This window comes from Myodes glareolus, chromosome 11 (assembly GCF_982192425.1).
Source record: "Myodes glareolus chromosome 11, mMyoGla1.1, whole genome shotgun sequence".
In the NCBI taxonomy this organism is placed as follows: domain Eukaryota; kingdom Metazoa; phylum Chordata; class Mammalia; order Rodentia; family Cricetidae; genus Myodes; species Myodes glareolus.
Window position 1 is genome coordinate 44,355,012 of NC_142036.1, and position 7,389 is coordinate 44,362,400.

A 7,389-nucleotide genomic window follows, 5' to 3' on the forward strand; every position below is an offset into this window, starting at 1 on the left:
CTCATGTTCGCCCACACCCACACGTTCACCCACGTATGTGCTCACACATATAAAAAAGAAAGAAAACAAAACCAAATGTGAAATAAATCCTATACCCTCCATGCAAGCTCTGTTTGGTTTAGTGGCTTTGGGGTTTGCTGCCTTTGGACTGGGGAGATGGCTCAGTGGTTAAGGGCTTGCTGCTCAAGTGTGAGGGCTGGAGTTCACACCTATAGAACCCATGTAAGTGCTGGACAGGCGCGGTGCCTGCCTGTAACTCCAACCTTGAATGGTAGTAGAGATGGGATCCCTAGTGCAAGCTGGCTAGTTAGACATGTACACATATACCTAAACACTACACACACACACACACACACACACACACACACACACACACACACACAGAGTGACTCATTTCATTTAGCATAATGTCCTCAAGGTTCAGCTTTATTAGGGCATGCTATAGGATTTCCCTGCTTTTAAATCTGAATAACATTCCATTATATGTATAGACCTCATTTTATTTACTCGTTTACCCATTGATGGATATCTGGGTGGCTTCAATGTCTTGGAGCTCTGAACATGGATGCAGAACAATTCAAGCTCTTGCTTCTCTTTGTTCATTTGTAGTGTGCAAGTTTTTCCAAAGGGGACTGATGAATCACCTTGACACAGTTCAATCTAGAATATTTCTCTTTGTAGATTATGTCTTTGGCTTCCTCTAACTTAGTTGTTCTGGTCACTGGGCAACTTATTATGGAGACTTTAATCCAAACAGCTGTGTTAGGGTCATTGGTTTTGACTTCCCCTGGGGATCTAAATAGCAAGAAGCACCTGAGCAATACTTTCCTTAAAATAGGTAGCCGTGGGTGTAGAGAGTTTCTGTACCAGTTTATCTCATGTGACTTACCAGCAGGGATTCTTTCCTCTCTTAGCTTCTTTGTCTCTTACCTAGAACAAAACAGGGTCCACTTTCTAGGACCTGTGAAGTAGGCAAGCATAAACAACAGTTTAGCAACTTTGGGCCCTACCTGACTTGGGTTGTATACAACCCTCATTTAGTAATAATGTGCTTTGCAGAGATCCCTTATGTGTGTGTGCTGAGCACACAGTATACTTTAAACAATGCGCCTAGCAATCAGAACCCCCTGTACACACACACTTGCACTGAGCTCCCCAGCACACACACACACACACACACACACACACACACACACACACACACACCTCTAAATAAAGGTAGAACTTTCCCTAGTGACAGTGAAACAGATCCTATTCAGTCTTATTTTTGCCACATCTGGATAGAAAGATGAAAAGACCTAGCTGGCCTGAACTGGTTTGGGATGAATGAGTAACAAGACAAAACTTTATCATTAAATGAACTTTGAGAAAGAACTCCCTATTTGTCATCTATGCCTATGGATGCTATGGGAAAGAACATACAGAGAAGTGGTTGCATGCCCTAATCTATCAATCGAAACAGAGAGCCATCCAATCCATTCCTATCCTCAGACCTCAAAAAGAGAAGCAGACAGTAACCTGAGGCCTTTGTACGTTGTCATTCATATGCTCATTACCCCCTTGTAGCTTTATTCCAGTCTTTTCTAGTGCCTCGCTTTAAATATACAGTCTGTGTGACTTCACAATAAAATAAACTTAATAATCTATTCCATTATTGAATAAAACATTAAGAATATGAAGATCCATCTTCAATCCAGATCCAACCAAGATAGTGACCCCAACTACTGGTAGCGCCTAGATAGGCTCACCGCTGGCTGCGTCTTCAAGGGTGTCAATCAACCACAGCAAAAGCCCCGAGGGAGGTTCTGGGGGCAAATGGATATGTATTGCCAGAAATCATCCAAATGACTGTTGGGTTGAAAAGGCATGTTTCCTTTTTTTTCCCCGGGAGTTTTAAGATGGTCTTGCTTTGTAATTCAGAGTTGCAATCCATTTGCCTCCATCTCCCGGGTACATGCCAACATGCCCGGATGGAAGCTGCTACTTCACCTGTCCCACTGAAGCCATTCTGAGCTTTCATCCTTGTTCAAGGCTGTCTGCCAAGCTCTCTGAGATGGTCGATGTGATGGAGATGGTACCTACGGGTTCATAGGAAGACTGCACGTAGAGCTGACTGGAGACACCACTGGAATGAAGTAAGGAAGAGGACCAGTAGGTGAACGTCCCTGGGCTTCATCCTTTAACATCCGATTTAAATGTCAGTTGCCCAAGTCTTCAGTCTAAATCGAGTCATCTGTGACACATTTTCTTGGAACCCAGGCCTTTCCAAGTAGCGCAAATGAAAACTTGACAGTTAATCAATCTCTCCTTTTTGATAGGCTTTCTACTCTTGGCTTTGAGAAAGCCATGTGTTTTTTTTTTCTACCTGCCTAGCCGATCCTTCCCAGCAGCATTTCCCCCCACCCACCCCCGATCCTTACATGTCACCCTCCCCATTCAGTCTTGGGCTTTTCTCTCTGTGTTCTGTCTCTTGGGGGAGGTGTTCATACCTCTAAATACCACCTCCAGGCTTGTGACTTTCCAGTTCACATCTCTGAACCCCAGTCCATCTACGTAGCAGTCCACCAGACCATCCACAGTAGGCAACTGAGGCCCAGCCCAGTTTGCTCTGCCTCGGAAACCAGCCCCTCTAGTGCTCAGTGGTAGCTGCATCTCTCCTATCGCTCAGATAAAAACCATGATGGTATCTGTGATTCCTTTCTTTCCTTGTTCCCTTTTAATTTATTGGCAAGGCCTAGCCACTCCACTTCCAAACCATATCCGTAGCTCACCCACTTCTTACCACCCCATTTGCCTGAGCGCTGTCGCATTCTGCCAACGTTATTGCGACAGCCTTCTCCTTAGATGCTTGACCCTTTCCCTTGACTTCTGGCAGCGAGAGTGATGGTATTAATACAGGGACGGATTACTCGATCCCTTGCTTAAGCTACCTCACTCTTCTCCTTTTACAGCCTAAGAAGAGCCAGATCTCTCTCTCTCTCTCTCTCTCTCTCTCTCTCTCTCTCTCTCTCTCTCTCTCTCTCTCTCTGAATCTGCACCACTAGACCTTGATTACACAGTCCCCTCCATGCTAAGGACCTGTGGGTTTTCACTGACCGCCATCTTTTCCTGAATGCCCTTCATCTAGATATCCATGGGGCTAAAGCAATCACTTCTTTCAGGTCTTAACTCATAAGACATCTTCTGGCTGACAATAGTCCAAGCCTGTAGTCCCAGTAATAGCGTGCATGAGGCAGGAGAATCATGAATTCCAGCCAGCCTGGGATGTTTAGCTCTTGCTTGTATAGCCTGTCTCAACAAACAAATAAACAAACAAACTACAATAACAACAACAAGAGGAGAAAAGTCAGGCCTCCATCTCAAGGAAAGCTTTTAGCCCTTCCTGTCTGAAATAAGCCATTCTTATACCATTACAATCTCATTTTAATTTTAACTTTGTGTGTTTGTGTGAGTGCCTGCATGTATGCATATGTGTCTGTGGTGACCAGGAAAGGAAGACAGGCCCTCTGAACTAGAATTATAAGCAGTTGTGAGTCACCTGATATGGGAGTGGGGTACTGAACCTGGGTCCGCTGGAAGTGTAGCAAGCACTCTCAACAGCTGAGCCTTCTTCTCTCCAGTCCCTGACATCTCCCCTTTGATTTAGTGGGATTTGTAAGTACCTCTGATATAGTTTACATAGTGCTATGTCTTTCATAAATCTCCTACTAGAGAGTTTTCTAATTTTTTGAACATGTTATCCCAACACCTCTGACATATCTTTTTACATGGTTGGTTTTGAATGTCCATTGAATGTGACTATGTGAATTCTTGTGACCACCTGCTCAGTGTTTCTGATCACCCTCTTAAGAAGTGAGCTCTACAGGAGATCCAATATCAAGCTGGATTCCTTCACTCTGGTATCCCTAGGTCTAGACACCAGAGTGTATGGGTCGTAGAGAATGAGTAAGTGGCTTATTTTTAAATAAACTCTTGGAAATAGTTGGCAGAAGGAATTGATTCTAATGGAGCAAGATAACACAGACAACCTTACCGTTATAAGGCTGTGCAAACGGCCCCTTTTGTCAGCCTCAGCATCACACAACATTTTGCTGAAAGTCATTCTCCATAGCCCCTCAGAGTCTGTCAAGTTGAAACACATACAGTCAAGCGTACATGGACCAATGTGAAACCAAGCTTGGAGTTTGGTTTCTAAAGTCATCGTGATGGCAATACTTATGTACAGAAAAAGATTCGCTGAAACCCCTTCTATCGCCCGCATGGTACAGATCACACCATTTTATGCATTCTGTGCCATCTTAGTAAATTCAGCCCAGCCAGCTTTCCCTCTAAAGTTTAACAGATGGCCTAGGCTGTTTCTTTGGTTGCGAACCAGATGAAGTCGTTGGCTTGAATTTAAGGGCCATATTGTAGAAATGGGGGTTACATCTACATGTATATAGTCATCTGGATTTTCTGTGGCTGAGCATATAGTTGAATTCAAACAACTTAAATGTTTGTGCACTGTAACTCCATTGTAACATTTGGTGTAATTATTGTTGTTAGGCCCCCTTCCTATCTGTCACGGACGCACAACATCATGAGGGGAAGAAAGTGGAAAACAACCCTTTTGGAACCATTGACGTAGTTGGTATGACAGCTAGCAGAATGTCAACCATAGTGATGCTTCCAGAAAAAAAAAAAAATCTCAATTGTACACAGACTGTAAATCTCTATAAAAGAAAGCGCATGGGTGCATTGCCAGCTCTATGCTGAGTGCTAGGTACTGTGTGTATATGTTGTCTCTTTGGAGTAGTTCATGACAACCCTTTGAAGAGGATGTCACAATCCCAGTCATCCTGTGGTGAGTCCTTGCAACATCCAGGCCGGCATACAGGTTTGGCCCATTGCCTGAAAAAACACACTGAGCCCCAGCATGATGATGACACTCTGAGCCAAGCATCTGATGAAACACCCCTCTCCCCTTCCCTGGGGGAGTCTTTTTGTCCACACAAGTCTGCCTTGTTGGGATGCCTGGGTGTCTCTTTGTCCACCCCACTCAGCTAACCAGAGTCTTTATCTAGAAAGAAAACAATAACTGTAAAGCAACCTGATCCAAGAGTTTGGCCTTGTGATTCTTGCTCTGTTGGTAGAGTTGAGAGGCTTTAAATTGCGCTTTCGCTAGAACTTATGAATTACCACGAACCACTCAGCCAACAGGACAAAGGAGCTGTGGTCGCTTCCTACGTTTCTCTCTTGAATACATTCTTTATTTAGTGGCCTAGTTTCTGCGTTGAGTAACTGCTTTCCTTCAGCCCAGCTCTCCCTGGAAGGACTTCTACTATATCACCATTGCTTGGGGCAAACAGTATTGAAATAGTCCGTCTCTCTTACTTTGTATTCCTCTTCCTGTTTTTTGTTTTGTTTTAGCCTCAGTGGGTATCATTTTTTTTTTGCCACCTCCACGTCTCCCCAAATCATATTTAACTATTGACCCCCAGTGTAGCCAATATTTATGTCTTCTGGTATTTCCCCTCTGTCTTAGGCAGTTTTCTAATGCTGTGAAGATAATCCATGACTAGGGCGAGTAATTAAAGCAAATATTTAATTGGGTCTTGCGTACAGTTTCAGAGGGTGAGTCTATGACCATCATGGCAGAGAACATGGCAGCAGGCAGACAGGCTACACTAGAGCAATAGCTGAGAGCTTCCTTCTTATCCGAGTTGGAGTTGAGGAGCCGAACAAGGGATTAAGGCTGGTGTAGGTTTTTTTAAACGTCAAAGGCAGACACATCTCCTCTGACACACCGACACCTCCAAATCCTTCCCCAAACCAGCTAGGGACCAAGCACTCACATATATGAGCCTGTGGGAGCCATTTTCATTCAGACCACCACTCCATACTTTCTTTTCTAGCTACTCTTCCTCGGGAACGTGGTTCAGCCTACCACAGACCTCTGTGTTCACAAAGAACAAAGGACTCCAAGTTGACCACACTGATAATGCAGAGAGGGAGGATGAGGTGTGACAATTCGGGAGTTCACATTTTTATATGATGAAAGTGATTCTTGGGATCTTTCATTAGCTTTATCCATGGGACCAGACTTGTAAGAAACATAACTGAGAAATGAGTCTGGGATGATTAGGCTCCAAACCACCTACTTTTTCCTGCTTCCTCTCACTACTCACCCTAAGTAGCAAACTTTCATTCGGTAAAGGAATTGGGCAACAATACTGATCAGGCATTGTTAAACAGTCTCACGTATGAATGACAGACTGGTGTATGAGACCTCAAGCTCTATGTGCTAGACTCTTGTGTGAGTACCTACGTGGGTCTGGAAGCTTGACTTTGAAAAGAGAGACCAGACCAAGTGAAGGAGTTTCCCCCAAATCATCAACAGTATGAATTATAAGTGTTTGGTCTGTGCACCGAACCATGCAAGACTTCAGGGAGACCAGGTCTTCCAATGAGATGACACTTGAGAGACCTCCTGTGTTATAACAGGCGGGGCACCTCCTGACAGTAGAGTACACTCACACTGCGCAACTTCCTGGGAGGGGTTTGAGTCCTAATTTCATAAAAGTGCTGGTAAGGTTAGAAAGGAAGAGTGCAACTGTGTAAACCCAGTCCAGGTGGGGTGAGGACAAGAGCCAGGTCATGGCCGCATGAAGAGTAGGGACATCCTCCCTCCCCACTGAATTATGGGAGAAACAGCCTAGCACCGTGACCCATTAGGGATGGACACAAGGAGAAACATGCCATCCTGTCTACTCTCTCATCTCGTGGGGATGCTCCCCATTAGCCCCAAGCAGAAGGTATTCCACCCATAAAAAAACAAAACAAAACAACAACAACAACAAAAACAGTTGCCCAGACATAGCAGGAAATGAATAAAGCTAACGGGCCTCTCAAAAGGCAAATGAAAGAAAAACAAACAAAAAAAAAGTGCTGTAAATTGACACACAGTTTAAGTATATTTTAGAGGTCACAAATTACAAGAGTAAGTTATTTGTTTAGTAGCATCCTCATTATGCAGTGTCCTTCTTATACATCTCAATGTTTTATTAGGTTAGAGTCAACTGAGAATGGCCCACACAAAATATTGAACTAGACCGGCTTCCCGGCCCACGCTGAGAGGCAGGTAAGTGAAGCAGGCAAAAGGAACATGTCTCAGCTGCTCAAGCAGTGCTTTGGTTCCATCCCTTCTCTGTTACATGACGTCTTCGCTCCACTCACCCGGAGTTTTCTTCACGCCCGAGTCCATCGTTTTACAAGTCTCCTATTTTTCCTTTCCTTCCTTTCAATAAAAAGGGCCGCTGGACTCACACCTCAATCCACACAGACTTGGGAATACCGTACCTGGTGGTGTTTTCAAAGGCTGTTTTTTTTGTTTTTGTTTTTCTCTTTCCT